Source organism: Mus pahari, chromosome 7 (genome assembly GCF_900095145.1).
Source record: "Mus pahari chromosome 7, PAHARI_EIJ_v1.1, whole genome shotgun sequence".
NCBI classification, from domain to species: Eukaryota; Metazoa; Chordata; class Mammalia; order Rodentia; family Muridae; genus Mus; species Mus pahari.
The window spans coordinates 58,217,071-58,234,514 of NC_034596.1; the positions used below are offsets into that span (position 1 = coordinate 58,217,071).

General features: G+C 34.1%; 1 pseudogene; it reads right to left on the reverse strand.

Annotated features, from left to right (window-relative positions):
• Positions 1–7,801: 7,801 nt before the first annotated feature.
• Positions 7,802–17,444, reverse strand: part of LOC110324029 — a 68,347-nt pseudogene continuing 58,704 nt past the window's right edge.

A 17,444-nucleotide genomic window follows, 5' to 3' on the forward strand; every position in this document is an offset into this window, starting at 1 on the left:
TGGTCCAAATTCCTGGACACATATACAGCAGAGGACTCTCTGGTCTGGTCTCAATGGGAGAAGAAGAGCCTAACCCTTGAGTGACTTGAAACCCCAGGGAGTATGGAGGCTTGAAAGAGGGATGAACATCCTCTTTAATACAGTAAGGAGGAGAACTGGGATGAGGAACTGTGGGAGGGAGTACTGGAGATGGCAATGACTGAATTGTAAAAAATTAAAAGTAATAAAAAATAATTGTATCATTTGATCATGGCAAAACTTAAGTCATAAGTACTTTAACCCTAAAACTTCACAAAGAAGGACTGGTTTCTTAATTATTACTTATGCAGGATCTCTGAACTAGCATATCAATATATATCAAAAGGTTGAAAATACAAACTTAGTGTGATAAATTGGATTATGATACAATATGATAAATACTGGTTATCTACTGAATACAATTGTAGTTGTTGAAATTCAAGACTAATATAGCAGGGCACTGTTACCTGAAAATAGAAATGTCTAGAATGTACTTTGTTTTAGTTTTACTTTTCATGTGTTCTGGAAGAGTATTCATCAGACTCTCTATTGCTGTGTCCACATGCGATGAGAATACAAGTTAAGTAGGAAAGTATTTAGTTTAGCTTATGGTTTAATAAAGTACAAGTCAGGTGGCTCCAACCTATCTTGGAATTTGAAATAGCATATCTTGGTGGTGGGGGCTCAATGGAACAGAGATGTAAAACTGTTTTATAATCTAACTCTGAAGTCCAGGGCCTGAATTGCCATGAACCCCAAACCACTGCTGTCTTTCCATTCACTGACTCAACCCAACTGATTGACTGGAACTCAGAGATCCGCATTTCTCTGTCTCCTGATTGCTGTGATTAAAGGCTTATTCCACCCCTGGACCATTTTTTTTCTTTTCCTGAAACTTGCTCTGTATCAGGCTAGTCTTCAGCTCAAAGTTCTACTTGTCTCTGTCTCCTGTGATTAAAGGAATGTCTGTATTCTGGATGAATCAAACATACCTAGAAGGGCTTTTGTCGTGATCTATAGCCAGAGCTGCCATGTGGCTGGATTAAAATTCCTCTACAAACTAGACACAGGAACTAGGACTGCCTAGCAAAGTCTGATGATGTGAGCTTCTGTTACATTCATATACTATACTTATTCTCATTGGCTGAACAGAAAATTTTAGGATTTAATGGTGCCACTTTTATAAAGAGATGACATTTATACGTGTAAAACTTTACCAATTTCCATTTATTTGTTTGTTTGTTTGTTTGTTTAACTTTTATTATTTTATTTACATCACAAATGTTGCCCCACCCCTCAGGTCTCCTCTTGAAGATTTCTTCTCCCATCCTTCTTCCTCTTCTTCTCTGAGAGAATGCTTCCCTACCATCCTAGGCATCCCTGGTTCCAGGGATTTTAAGTTTCTACAGGATTAGGTACATCCTTTCCCATTGAGTCCAGACAAGGTAATCCTCTGCTACATATGTGCCAGGGACCTTGGACCAGCCTATATATGCTCTTTTATTAGTGGCTTAGGCTCTGGGAGCTCCCAAGGGTCCAGGTTAGTTGACAGTGTTGGTTGTCTGATGGGGTTACAATCATATTCAGTTCCTTAAATCCTTCTAACTCTTCTACAAGGGACCCTGAACTCAGTCAGGTGGTTGGCTGTGAATATCTGCATCTGTCTCAGTCAGCTGCTTGTGGACCCTCTCAAAGATATCTATCCTAGGCTACTGTCTACAAGCACAACCAAGAGGATCCCAAATTGTGCTGGTCACTGGTCAGCCATTTGTTTAGTCTGCTCCATTTTTGTTCTTACATTTCTTTTAGAAAGAACCAATTTGGGGTTGAAAACTTTGAAAGTCTTTTGGTGTCCCCATCCCTACAGAGGGGACTCTGTCTACATATGTTCTTCAGGTTCTATATTCCCAGTTTAGCACTTTAGCTATAGTAACCCTTATTGAGTCCTGAGAGTCTCACCTGTCCCAGGTCTCTGGGACTTGCATATTTCTATTTATTCTCTTGGCCCTATCTGCTTGTCTCCTGTTCCCTCCCAATCCCCCTCATACCTAATCCTGACAACCTTTCCCCTCCCTCTCCCCTTTTCCACCTTTGTCCCTCTATCTCTCTAGCTCCATGGATTATTTCGTTCCCCACTTCCAAGTGGGTTGAAGCATATTCACTTGGGCCTTCCTTCTTCTTCTTCTTCTTCTTCTTCTTCTTCTTCTTCTTCTTCTTCTTCTTTTTTTTTTTTTTTTTTTTTTTTTTTTTTTTTTTTTTTTTTTTTTTTTTNGTAGCCCTGGCTGTCCTGGAACACACTCTGTAGACCAGGCTGGCCTCGAACTCAGAAATCTGCCTGCCTCTGCCTCCCAAGTGCTGGGATTAAAGGTGCATGCCATCACTGCCCGGAGGGCCTTCCTTCTTAACTTAAGGTCTGTACTTTATGGCTAATATCAACTTATCAGTGAGTACATACCAAGCACATCATTTGAGTCTGGGATACCTCACTCAGGATGTTTTTTAGTTCTATACATTTGCCTGAAATATTCATGATGTCCTTGTTTCTAGTAGCTGATTATTATTCCATTGTGTAAATAAGCCACCTTTCTCTATCCATTCTTCAGTTTAAGGACATCTGAATTGTTTTCAGCTTCTGACTATTATGAATAAGACTACTATAAACATAGTTGCACATTTGTCCTTGTGATATTACAGTGCATATTTTGGTTCTATGTCCCAGAACTGTATAGTTTGGTCTTCAGGTAAAACTATTTGCAATTTTGTGAGGAACTGCCAGAATGATTTTCAGAAAGGTTGAACCAATTTACAATCCTATCAGCTATGGAGGAATGTTCCCCTTTCTTCACATATTTGCCATCATGTGCTGTTGATTGAGTCTTGATGTTACTTTCTGAGGCCTTTTTAATCAATCCATAAAATGTTGTTCATTGCTGTTCACAAAAAGAAATCTCATATTTTAGTAAATAATAAATTAGTTTTGCATAAAATAAGAAACAGCCAATGAACAATATTTTATGGATTGATTAAAAAGAGTGGATGGAAGTTCATGACTTTCTTTTTGTGATGTTTATCATTTTAACTTTGATCTTTGTGATCATCATTACTATCTTTTCTCTAAGATTTTCATTCAATTTGATGTTGGTTTAAATAAACCTCTAACCATATCCCTTTGTGTTTATTGACAGCAGAGAGAACACTGCATACCAAAGGGATGAAGGATATTTTACAGAAAAAAAGTTGTCAGATTTTTACAAGGGATTAAATCACCTAACCTCAAATGACCCTAACTGACCCAAAAAAACAAAAGGTTTCAAGTAATAGCTGAATATTGTTTCTAGAATCTTGGTTAGATATTAATTTTATCAGGTCTCTTTCAACTTATTTACTGTTTTGAGAATTTATTACCACATCATCTGTACACACATGCATTACTACTGAATCAAGGGCATAACTTAAAACTAAGAAAATATGTATTACCTTAGGTAGAAACTAAGGCAAATACCTTTAGTTTTGCTACTCAGTTCTCATAAAGGTAGGTTAAACAAAGAGGCTGAGCACATGGTAGAACAGCAGTGTTGTATCTTAACCGACGGTCTGAAGTTGTATTATTAACTTTGCCTGCTGTGAGGTTCAGCCAAAGTTCTAGTCTCTTCAAATATAAAGATATTTTTATGAGGGTGAGAGGAGAAAAGAGGAGCTCTCCCACTGTGTGGAGACTCACATGGCTACCTTCAGAAGTATGCTTAGAGTTGCAGCTGGTAATCACGATGGTTATTCTAAGATCACTCTCTTAGGGAATTTTTCTTTGAATCTATTTTTCCAAGTCTAGTACCATGAATATACACACTTTCCCCAAAAATCCTCTATTTATAAAAACCATCTGTATAATATAGGAAAATTATGATCTTTTTTATTTTCTGAGTATTTCATAACTAAAAAACAAAATTATTCAATCAGTTCAAATTAGAAGTTAGAAATATTACATATACATTTTTTTCCTAAATATTGTTTCAAAACTAGAAAATGAAATCTCTGGACTGTTATTAGGCCCACAAGAAACAAAACGATAATGAATAGCACAAAATGCATATTGATCATATAAAAAACTATATTATTACACTGTTTATCTAACTAAGCATGAAAATAAACTTGAAAAAGAGCTGTAAAACCTGATTACATACCTAAATATAGGGAGGTTATTTATAACCACTAATGTGCTTTTGTGATTGTTTTTACCATTAGAGATGTTGTGGGATAATGGGATTATATGTTAGACCAACTGGTTGATTAAACTATGTAAGATATGGATAATAAAAAGGATGACATAGAATAATAAAGCTTAATATAATGGTATTAAAAATTATACATTTTATACATTAAAGGATTAAAACATGATGATTAGAAATTTTTGACATTTTCAGTAAACATTTGAACATTTTTTACTTTGAGTTTTTTTCACTGTTTTATGCTTTTGTTCTCACCTTGAGATGTCACTTAAAGAAAAGGAATCTTGAGAGATAATCACACTGCCTTCAATAATCAATTTCTAGAGTTTCTTAAATATTTTGGTTTGTAAATGTTGTTAGAAGACTGATGATCGGCATCTACTATTTTACATTTAATAACAAATTTTATAATGTGTATTAGATGCTTATAATATGACCAGGGCTGTATAAGGTATTGAAAGAGGACCTGAGTCTGCCTACTACCCAGAGAAGGCAGCCCATAACTGTCTATAACTCCAACTCCATTCACTTGAACTTACATGCATAAACTAACATGTAAACAGGCATACACATAATTTGAAAATAAAAGGAATAAAACAATTGAAATATAGATCAAAGCTTCTATAGTTTCATATTATCATTTCTATCATGTGAGCAATTATATCAACTAAAACACAAGAATCAATGGTAAGTAAAATTTACAATATATCTTCACTTACAATTACAAAATTTACAATATCTTTATATTTTCTTCAAGGGTTAAATTCTCTTTGTTTTTACAGTTTTGCAGTCTAATTTTTAGTCTTTGTTACTCCTCCTTTTGCCCATAGTAACTAATCTTTAACTTGTCTCCATGTTTGAAGTCTTTTGTTCTATTCCACAATGATAAGAGATCATGAAAACAAGTTTCCTCCAGAATTTATCTTATTTCACTTAATGGAATACTTTTCTTGTCTGGGTGTCTATTCATACCATTCAGCCATTGACAGAATTTATTTCTAAGACTTGAAAACTATGAAGAGATAAATAGAAATCTCTGAAGTGTTTCTGAGAAACAGCTGTACATATATTTTTGCATTTATTTGATGGCTTGAAATTTTCCCATTAAAACAATTCTTTCTCTTTCTTTCTTTATAAAAACAGGAAGTGATAATGGTTAAGAAGTTAAATTTCCTACCTTACAGTATTTTATATTTTTGGTTGTGAGCCTAGCCTTTAATGGCTAAGCCATCTCTCCAGCTCCTGATAGTCTCATAAACTCCTTTCTTCTCTTCATCGGAATACACCAGCCTTATCATTTGGTTCTTGGTGCTTTCATGGTCATCATAAAGAAATTTGTCTCAAACCCAATGAAATTCAATTATTGTCAAACAAACTTACAGTTTACTACATATATAGTATTTTCTTTGCAATTAGGGTAAATAATCTGTAGTCATGGTTACAATTAAAATGGGGTTAATCAAAGATGAGAAACCTCTAATTGAAACAAAATCTAGTTTTTGTGGTGAGAATTGAGACTGCTCAAAATAACAGTACTTTAGGAGATCAAAATAAATTAAATACATTCAAATCACACCTGTACCTTTTCTATGGATCTTCCTATTTATGGAGACTTTGTGCACACCTAAATAAATGGGTGTGAAAATAAGGATTGCTTTATAGCAAGGATCCCAGGACAGTCAGGAAGAAATTCCCCAATGAAAGAGTTGGGGACTTGAATATCTACGGGAGCCTAATACTGCGTCGTACAGAAATCAAGCATAACAATCCCAAGAACGTACTTCGAGAAGAGTCTACTTTTTAATTACACTGTTATCTACTACTATTTAATTAGTCTTTTATTATTTTCATATAGTTTTTTAAAAGATGCTTATTTTCTGCGAGTTTTATATATACATATAATCTAATGTAAGCAAACCATTCCTTCCATTTCAATTCCTCATCTATCCTCTTTCTGCTACTTTACTATGGACTTCATGTGCTAGTATATTCAGGGGGTTTACATTGCATTTATTGACTATCATGAGTACCCCACTGACAAGTAACTGTAAAATGTATACACATAGTTTTCAATCACCATCAATTCTGTATATTAATATATTCTTCATCTCCTATCATTTAAAGTTTTTGTAAGAAAACTTTTTGTTGGCATCGGATGCTATCATGAAGCAAATTATATCAGCATCAACAGTGTATCCTCTCAGGATCTTATCTTCTCTAAGCTTCCGTTTGTGTACCCTGTACTCCCACAGGAACTTCTGCTTTGGGCTGCTAGGGAAAACATAGGAATGTGTTAAAGTTGGTTGGAAGTAATCCCTGTTAGAGACTTGAATTATTTCAAAATAAAATAACAACAAAAGCAACAACAACAGCAACAACAACAACAACAACAAAACACGGAAGAGGAAAATGCCATCTGACTTGTTATACTTGACGTTTTCAGTTTCAAGACCAGCAGGATAGCATCATTCCTTCCATAGAGCTCTTAGACTTTAGAAGTAAGTTTGTGTGTTCGAAAGAGATTCAAGAAATTTCAGAACTGCTCTCATTTTGACTATATAAGGCTATATGTACAGACTTGAGCCCTGGGTAAGTAAGGGTGAGAAAATGTTATAAGTGAACAACTAAATCTGTGAAACTAGCTCTCCAGTTGTGAATGTCAGTTTGCCTTTTATGTATGACACCATATATAAGAGAGCACAATTCATGCCATTGCTTCCGGGAGATCTCCAGCAGTAGTCTCCATTCATAGTGCCCCCCTTAAAAGGAATAAGAGAGGACATAGTAATAAATTAAACAATCACGAGTTTCACTGGAGCAAGCTAGAAAGGAAGACTAGCCCTAACATAGGCAGCAGAGTATCAGCCGCAGGATTCCTCTTCCTGTGCTTTCTAGAGAATTGCCACTTCAGGGAAAGAAGCTACGCACTTAACTTGAGCCACAGTTATTAAATATTCATTGTTTTCCCCTAATTTCTTTTTATCTCTCATGTCTGTTTATCAAGCCAAATACTGACAAAATTAATGTAAAAAAAAGACAGTTTTTTTCCATAAAACAGGAAACTGAATATATGTAGTCTAAAAAATACTGAATCTTACACAATTACACATCTTTAAACATAGTGTCAGTTCCTAAAACCTATTCTGTCCCTTCTCCAGTTACACATATGACTCAAGCAAGAAACTAACTTAAGAATGAGAAAATAAATAAATAAATAAATACATACATACATACATACATACATACATAAGTAAATAAATAAACCGTGTTTATCTTACCAAAAGGACTTCTCACACAGCAAAGGCTCTTGAATAGCGATTGAGTCCATTGGGTTGATCCACTTTGCAAAGTAAAAATAGCTTTTTGAGAATCTGGAGAGACTGCTTAGAATGCAAGAGCAACTAACTGCTCTTTGATTAAGAACTTTGCTCTATTCTCAGGACTACTATGGTGACTAATCACTAACTGTAGCTCCAAGGAGATTTGATATTGTTTTGACTGGGAGATGCCAAATTGTGACGAATTAACTTTGCCAAAGGGTGAAGAGAAAAAGGTTCTCATAGGGAACTCAGAGGCTGAAGTCTTGATAAAGAACTTCCAGCATTCCTGGCAGTTGTCAAGAAGTCCCATATTTCTATATTGCTCTTTTTATTCATTGAAGGTATTGGGACTGATTCAACTAATGATCTTGCTTCCTCTGGCGTGCAAAGGAAAGGACTATCACACGTGCACATTTATATAACTGATAGCTCCCTGGTTACATTTATTCTTAAGCTCTGCTTTCCAACATCCATGTACAGAGTTAATATTTACATGGGTGAAAGCCTTACTTTTGAATTCTCTATTATAAGCAAACTTCTGGTTTTCCATCAAGTACCTTATAAAGTCTCAGCCAATTGAGAGTGGCTTCCAGATAAGCTGGTTTGACCTTCTTAACATTGTTGATAACATGAAAATTTTCAGCCTCAGGATCATTCACAATGATCGGAATTATGTTCCAATTGTTTCACCCTGATCAATAAGTGCAAAAATCTCAAGAATCTTATCATGGATCACCCTTCCATGGGACTGAACTGTGGAGCCGATTATACAAACATTAATGGGATCATTAGCTCCACAGTAGTTTGTGTTCTTATCTTTTGGATGTGGATCTTCCTAGGTCTGAGGGAGGAACCCATAACTCTGGGCACAGCTCTTGTGAGGAACTTTCCATTCTTTACCTCTTGCTTAATGGATTCAGTGGCTCCTCAGTGGTAATCTCCATTTTGGCATTTGTGTGCTGAGATATGTTCACAGCCATATTAAACAAATTCTAAGAGTCATCAATTCATGCCTTTTGTCAAGAAATGCTACTTTCCCTTTTAGAGTCCATCTTCAGAGAAATTTCATGGAAGGGGAAAATGTACTGGCCAGCTACATTCTTGAAGAATAGGTGGTATTTCTGCGAGACGGTATGCCTATGCTCCCTCCTGTGGTATAAGGACATGACATGACTTTATTTCTTAACTTATAGCTACATAAGGTAAATATATACAAGACTAAATATATGTGTGACTAAATGCATGTGAGATGCCTTAGTTCTGTTCACAATAAATTATAATTTCTTGAAATTTTGGGATGTACGAATATGGCTTCTTCCATTTATTAAGTTGGCATCATATGTAACAGGCATTTGTAGCACCTATGGGGCACTTCAGAGAGATTACTGCTTGTTTTTACTGACATTAAACTAGCATCTTGTTAAGGTCTCACTGAGAAGCCCCCAGAGATTAGTGGGCTTTTGTTCTTTTCTGAAATTTCTTAACAAAGCAGTTAAGGAGGAAGCAGCTTACTAGGTCAGCTTTCTTTCACTGAATATTCAATAATGCAAAAGGTTCAGATAATAATGCATCCTTAAAAAGCAGGCTGCTCAAAGCTCTTGTAAAGTTACAAAAGAGCATATATAATAAAAAATCTTTCAGTGAACTTCTTTTATTTTTTAACAACAACCTAGAAGTGCCACATGCATAGAATGAAGCTACTTTACTTCCACAATTCCTCTGTCCTTGAAATTTGTTCATTTTCTTATTTGATGGAGACACGATGTGTTATTAGCAGGACAATAGTAGTACGAGTACTTGCTATCCCTGAACATCATAGATATTTGTGGCAAAATCTTTTCTTTTGCTTTGACTCTTATTTGTATACTGCATGTCTTCCATTCACAGGCATCATCTTCTTTGAAAATATTTTTTATGTTAAAATTTAACTTATACATACAATCAGAAATTAAGCACATTTATGGATGCTAGATGCTGTCAGAAATGTGTGTGTGTGTATGTGTGTGTGTGTGTGCTTGTGTGTGTGTGTGTGTGAGTGTGTGTGTATGTGTGTGTGAGTGTGTGTGTGTGCGTGTGTGTGTGAGTGTGTGTGTGTGTGAGAGTGTGTGTGTGTGTATGTGTGTGTGCCTGTGTGTGTGTGTGCATGCACACTTGCACTGTACTTGCTTTTTGGGGTTCCTGAGATCCCCTCCCTTATTCAGGAGATGCTGTCCTCTGTCTCATCAAATTCTGCCTAATGCTTGCTAATGGTCTCAACAGAGCAGTCATTTAACCTTTCACTTGCCCTCAATCATGGCTTTGAGTAGAAAAGAGCTACAAAGGCATTTCTCTGTGATTTTCTAGGTCTTTCCATTTCCCTGCCATGCTTTCATTTTGTAATCACCATAATGTAATTATATTCAGGGAGCTGAATCTTTTACAAAGTATACTATCAAATTGTAAGATGGAAACACTGAGACCCATATAAAATAAAATGATTTCCATCTTATCTATATTTTACTCCTTTGATTTTGTTTTTTCATTGGATATCTTATTGCTTAATACCCAAACACTTGCCTTCCAGGAATTCCCTAAAGGAAGAACAATTTTGGATGCCCAACTTTGTTAAGCGTCACTAAAAGCTTATTACTGGACACACTTGATTTCTTTAGTAAGATGAATTTCTTAAAAGGAGAGAATTTCTTTTATGAACAAAAAATGCTGGCTGTGTTTTCTTGTAATTCTTTAAGGGTTTTTTTTGTGTGTGTGTGTGTGTGCGCGCGCGCGCGTTTCCTCTTTAAGGAGTTCTACCCATTTAGCTGTGTTCTCCTGTATTTCTTTAAGAGAGTTATTAATGTCTTTCTTAAAATCCTCTACCAGCATCATGAGATACGATTTTAAATCTGAATGTTGCTTCTCCGGTGTGTTGGGGCATCCAGGACTTGCTATGATGGGAGTACTAGTTTCTGATGAGGCCAAGAGTTCTTGGTTTCAGGGAGGGTATAGGGGATTTTCGGAGAGAAAACTAGGAAAGGGGATAGCATTTGAAATGTAAACGAAGAAAATATCTAATAAAAAAGAGAGAGAGGAAAAAAAAGAAAAAAACACACCGGAACAAAAAATAAAAATATATGATTACAGTTGATCTTAAAAAAAAAAAAAAAAAAAAAAATGCTGACACATTAGAACCAAAAACTTGAAGCATTAGTAACTCAGTATCCATTCTTTAGAAATCTATCAGAGAGAATGGAGCACAGCAGCCTTGTTTGCAAAGCCTAGTCTAGATTGTAATGGCATAAAACAGTGCACTTTTGGAAAAGACACCTTGTTCCCAGTAGTCTCCTTAGAAGTCATGTATCATTCAACTAAGGAGCCATTGAGCTGTTTTCACGCTTCAGCGAATTGATGCACTTGCATTTCTTCCACGGTAGGTCACTTAGTCTTGTACTGTTTGATGTTACTTTGGTTTTCCAATGGAGCCCATAAAAGAGATTGATTTCCTACTTTGGTCATTTTTGCTTCCCTTGCCATATGTAGGCCTGTGGAACACGAGTTCTTTCATTGGTGGCTAGTCTGATGTATTGCTCATTGCAGGGCTCTAGAGACAGAAAACTGAATTGCTCCCATAGCAAGCACCCTGCAATTACTCAGGCTGTAACTACTATGTAGGCCTAACAAACTGCATTGCTCCCCAGGTGGCTGGTTTTTACCTTGCTCTTTTTTACTATTAGGCCTTCCCTGCTCCAGGGATCTGGGAGACAGCATCTACAGAGCCTGGCCCTGAAATGGATAATTCAAATGTTATCGAAAGAAATGATTACCCAATGCCCTTTCTATTCCATCAAAATAATCATATCATTGCCAATTAATGTGTGCTGAACACCTAAGAATATTTAGTCAATGTTTAATAAAAACAGACATTTAACAAAGAAGACATTTGACTTATTTTCAGGTTATAAACATTTTGAGATGAAGAAAAAACAGGTAGGTATATAAACTTTTGAATAACATGATTTAGTTTAGTTTAAATTGTGTCCCCTATTTGTTTATAATTCTATAATAATCCCTCTGATACTTCTGTTGTATTTTTGGATTTAATAAACAAATATAATTACAATCAATAATAAACTTAGGTTCTTCTTTTTGTAAAATAACCCAGTTAATGAAAAAATAATCTTTTTGTAATAAAGATATTTATTTCTAAATATAACAAAGAGTACATTGAGCAGGTTGAAGTTAGACATTAAAACTGAGACATCATACAGTTTAACTTGTATCAATTCGTAAAAGAAATTATAATATTAACTGTGTCCAGGAATATATCAAAAAATAAAATCGATATAAATGTGTGCCTGTTTGTGTAAAAATATATATTCAAGAAAATATATCAAATTTCATTAGTCAATTGCCATAATTTAAAACATAAGTTTTCTTTATATTGTTTTTTATTTAGAATTTGACTCTTTTCAAATTTTTTGAAAAACATTTATACAAATTTACAATGCTTGTGACATTTACAAGTCTCCTAATAAGATATAATTATTGAGAAAATTATGGACAACATAACTTTGTGACATTTGAGACACGCAGAAAAATATTACATCACTTACTTAGTTTAGAAAATAACTTGTAAATTTTCTCATAGAGTTTCATTTAAACTTATATTTCGTTATAGAGGAATTATAAATAATTTAATTACATAATTAAAATGATTTAAGGCAAAGATAAAATTAGCATTGTTTGTTTGTTTTTCATATATGAAAACCAAGAAAAATAGGAAAGAGTGGTAAAACTTTGGAGGTGGCGTTAAAGAATTACATTAAATCCCATCAATTGTGCAATAAAATAGATAAATAATTATGCCAAAAGAAGGTTTTCAGTATGGCTTTTTCATAAATTCAGAACGAATGTGTCTGTTTTACAACGACACACAGTGAAGGGCATTCCTCTGTAGTGGTCCCTTGCTTTTAACCTCATCTGGATGCTCATGGTTTCCTTATGCTCCCTGCCTTCCTCTGGATGGCTGCAGACTGCTTCTGACAAAAAGTCAGAGCCATCTGATTTTAATTGCCATATTCTTCTTCGGAAGACTTACATGATAGAAATTGTGACCTTTTAGCTTCACTTGAAAATCAGGGCTTATCTAAAAATGAGACCTTATCTTCTGTTAAGAACCAATGAGTAGAAACAATTTGAAGAGAATAACTGTAAATTTTTAGCTTGTTAACAGCTCTGCATCTTGCTGTCTGCAGGACAAGATGTGCTGGTTTAGATGTTTTGTTGTGTTTTGTTTTCCTCAAAAAGTGACCTTTATTTCGCCAGCATCTTAATTATAACCCCCAATTCTTACTAATGGTCAAATTTTTCTATTATATTTTATAAATATGGCAATTTATCTATTATTTTTAAACTAATTTCTGCATGGATGTTTTCAATTTGAAGTGACCATCAATAGATCGCAAACATCTGAAGTTTAGTTTTACATGTCATAACTTGCTCCCGTTGAGATGTTAAATAAAAATGGTATGTGCCAAATCACACAATCAACAGAAAAATTAACCTACTGTTAAACTAATAGGTGGTAAGTTAGATATGACCCCCCCACACACACACATAAGCTCCTCTCTTTAAATGCTTGATTCACAGGGAATGTTTAGGAACTATAGGGTTGCTGGAGGAAGTGTCACTCTGATGTTTCAAAAGACCTTTGCCATTTCCCATATGTTCTCTGCCTCATAATTGCAGTTTTAAGATGTGAGCTCTGAGTTATTCCTGTAGTCATGCCTTCCGTCTGTCTTCGTGGACTCTATCTCCATAAATACATTTAATTAAATGTTTTATATATTGCCTTGGTCTTATTTGTCTTGTCATACATTGGTCATCAGGCTGATCACAGCAATAGAAAAGTAACTAATACAACAAGATGTCTTTCTTCCCTTCCAACATTTTTTACAGACTTACGTTACCATCACAGGAAAAGAAGTAGCGTGGCAGAGAGTGCTGCATCTGGCCTGAAGCACAGTTACTGTGACTGCCTGTTCAAGACTTGCATCGTATCAGCCTAACCGACATGGCAGCATGGGTAGGGCAAAAGAAGTTTATGAGGTTCTACTCCCAGCTGAAGAGCTATTGAGAGTTACTGACTGATAGAGTAGAGAAAATCAGTTTCCTTCAGAGATGTGGCTCCTGAGATGTAAAAAGTGCTAATACAATGGAACCCATATAAATGTCACTAAGTGATTTCTAAGAAGCGCATGAACTTAATGAGAAAATACTGAATACACATCTGGAAACTACACAATAAAATTTAAAGGGATTTATTTTTACTTAGAGGAAAAATCAATGTACAGGCTTACCCATTAAGGAAGTGTGGGACTTTGACCCTGGTGTGGAAGGTAACTGGAAGCAGAGGTACAAACACAATATGTTGTTTTTCTTTTTCTCTAAAGCAATGTCTTTTGGCCAGGACCGTTGAATTGAGAGTCAGTGAAATAGCACAAAGTTCTAAGATGCATCTACAAATCGTTGTCCAAAAATGACCCAGGAATAAAAGTATAATGATAGAGTACTCACATTTCTTATAGGTTGAAGGGTCTATCTCAACTCAGCAAAACAAAACGGAAGAATAAATGCATTTCAAATCTGCTTTTCTTAACCTGTGTCCCAGATGTTTTTACCAGCACTCCTATACCCTCTGAGGTCTATAACACATTTTGCCAGGTAATTTTTTTTATTTTATTTCATGTCCGTTTTAAATGGACATCCTGATTTAGCTGAATCTGGCAGGTGAAATAAGATAGATATGGCATTGGATGCCTTGGTTGTTCCTGTTTTCCCTCCTGTACTCCTCAAGTTCCACTGGAAGATGAGATGTGAGGTACAGTCTTAGTGCTCCAGTATTTCCAGAGGATACTTAACTACACAAGTCTTCTTTGTCAAGAGTCAAAGTTTTTTATGCTAACAGCTACACTTAGTAAACTATCCATAAACTATAACTGAAATACAACCTTACATGTGCATGCACGAGATTTGTAAATGGTGTGCAATGCTGTTAGTACAATAAAAACTTCCTTGATGTTATAAGAAAAATTAGACTATCCATTGCCATACCTATGGGATATCTTTAAATAGTGCAATTTAATCTTAATGAGCATGAAAACAAAACAGTATCAAAGAATAGCATAATGTCACTGTGTATAGTTTGGCTATTCCTATTTTAATCATTGCATATAAGTCAAAATAGTAATTGATAAACTAGAACCATGCATGCAGTTTTGTACTAGCATTGTCTGTCTGGTTGCATGTATTTATTTATGGTATATGTATTATGGAGAGTTTATGGGTGTGTGTATTATTATTATATATAATATAATATATGTGTGCATGTATGTATACACATATTGGTCCATATTTATATGCAGCTCCAGAAGAGAGTTGCAGTAAGTCATTTTTACATGTTAGCATCATATTAAGTTTTATATACTATATGATTCAAATACTGTCATCAATTTTTTGAACATTAATGGTTTTCAATAAAGTTGCAGGATTGAATCTGCCTAGAAAAAAAAATATTATACATATCCACCTATATGTGTTATATGTATATATACACATATATATTTAATTTGCATATATGTATACACACACCATACATATATATAAAGTGTGTTTACACATATATGCAAATTGTATATATGTATATATACATATAAACACATATGGGTGTATAAATAGCTATATGCATATATATATATATATATATATATATATATATATATAAAATTTTAACCCATAAGTATTAGCAAGGCTCTTTAGAGAATAAATAGAATAAAATATATTTGTATAACCAAATTTTATGTGGGTGCCTGTTATAGTTTTACATGTTAAAACATTGTATATATGTTATAGATGACAGATAAATGTTAGATAGATGATAGATATTCAAATAGATCAATAGATGATATAGATGATACATGATAAATATAAGATTGACATATTTAATCTTATATTTATAGGTAGATAGGCAGAGATAGATAAAAAGATAGATGATAGATAGATAAATAGAAGATGCGATTGTAGACAGAAAAAACAGATAGAGATTAAACTACCTTATTGTAGTTAAGATGCAATATAGAGTAATCTATTCAGAATTTAACTATTCAGAAACACCTATTTGCAAAGCTTAACAATATCTAATAATACTATTTAACATAAACATTCAAACCAACACAATGTCCTATTTCACTAAACTGCTAGAAATATGGTCTCACCAACTTATCATAGCACTGCTCATTATATCTTTGAGAGTTTGTTTTATAAATTAAGTTCTTTGAGGGACAATAAAAAGATTCTACATATGTCCAAGTTTAATAGAGACAGTAAAGATCACTCAGATATTCTAAAATCACATAAATTTTTAACTGAATTGTCAAACCCAGTCATTGTGAGCAAACAATAAAATGATTGCAAGAGCAAAAAATACCCAGAATTAGCTCCTGTACTTTTAAGATAAAGTTAGTAGACTTAATATTTTAAGAATTCATTTTCTGGATGAACCTGATACATTAGGAGCTTTTATAAAAAATATATTATCAGGAATGTAAATATCAAGTAATGCCGCTGTGTTCACAGTGGAGATAATTTTATTAATAATGTATATGCTATTATTTTCTACTTCTTATGTCAATTATTTTACAAATAGTATAATTTAAACTTATTTTTATAAATTCTACTTTTAAAAACCTTCTTGTTGGATTTATTTTTGTATTAGATACTTTATTTAAATTTCAAAAAGAGAAAAGACTTATTCATTGACACTTTTAAAAAAAAATCATTGAAATTCCACCTTTGAGTAGAATTCTCTGATTAAGAAATCTGTACAGAAATTGATATATATATATATATATACCTTTGGGATAATTCAATAGTTTTAGTAACCATACTATGATTAAAAAACCCTAATATTAACTAAACTACAAATATAAATATCATACAGCATTTATGAGAAAGGCATGAAGCTGGGTTTCAAAACACAAGGCAATCATATGCATTTAACTAAATTTTATTAATCCGGTACTTGAAATTTTTCCTTGTCTGTTTTTACTAGGTTTATTTCCCCATCAGAAAGTTTTCTGCTCCTTTCCCAGAACTTGTGTTTTTCTGTTTTAGACCCTCAAGATTTGTAATTCTTTTCTGTTGTTGTTGTTTTTTTTTTTTTTCCAGCCACTTTGCTTTCAATTCCATTCAAGATGATAGTTTGTTATTATTCTACAGTTGCTACAACTGGTGAAGCATGTAAGTACAGGGACAAAGCATAGGTAATTTTCTGTTTGGTCCATGAAGGAATTTGAGTTATGTTTGTAATGAGATTGTCTCTCCAGAAATAATGGAGGTAGAAACTGAAGGAATTTATGTAACGATCAGAATAGTTCTACTATTTTACCAAGTATTTTATTGGAAAATTAGTCATGAAAATTAACAAAGCATTTTCTAAGCAGTTCAGAATTTTTTTTCCTTTCAGTAAATAATGTGTACTTTTATTATATACTAATTGGTAGGTTCTTCCTGGGTTGTGTCCTTATGTAGACTTAGATACATTTTCTGAAGCTATACATTGTTAGATTAATTTGTATATATTTAAAAGACTAAACTGTGGATGATTAAACTAAGGAAATTATCTTGATGTATTAATCCTTTTTTTTTAGAGTTTTATTATTATTTTCTTTATTTACATTTCAAATGCTATCCTGAAAGTTCCCTATACCCCCACCCCCACCCCTGCTCCCCTACCCACCCACTCAAAACTCCTTGGCCCAGGCCTTCCCTTGTGCTGGGTCATATAAAGTTTGCAAGACCAAGGGGCCTCTCTTCCCAGTGATGGCCAATTAGGCCATCTTCTGCT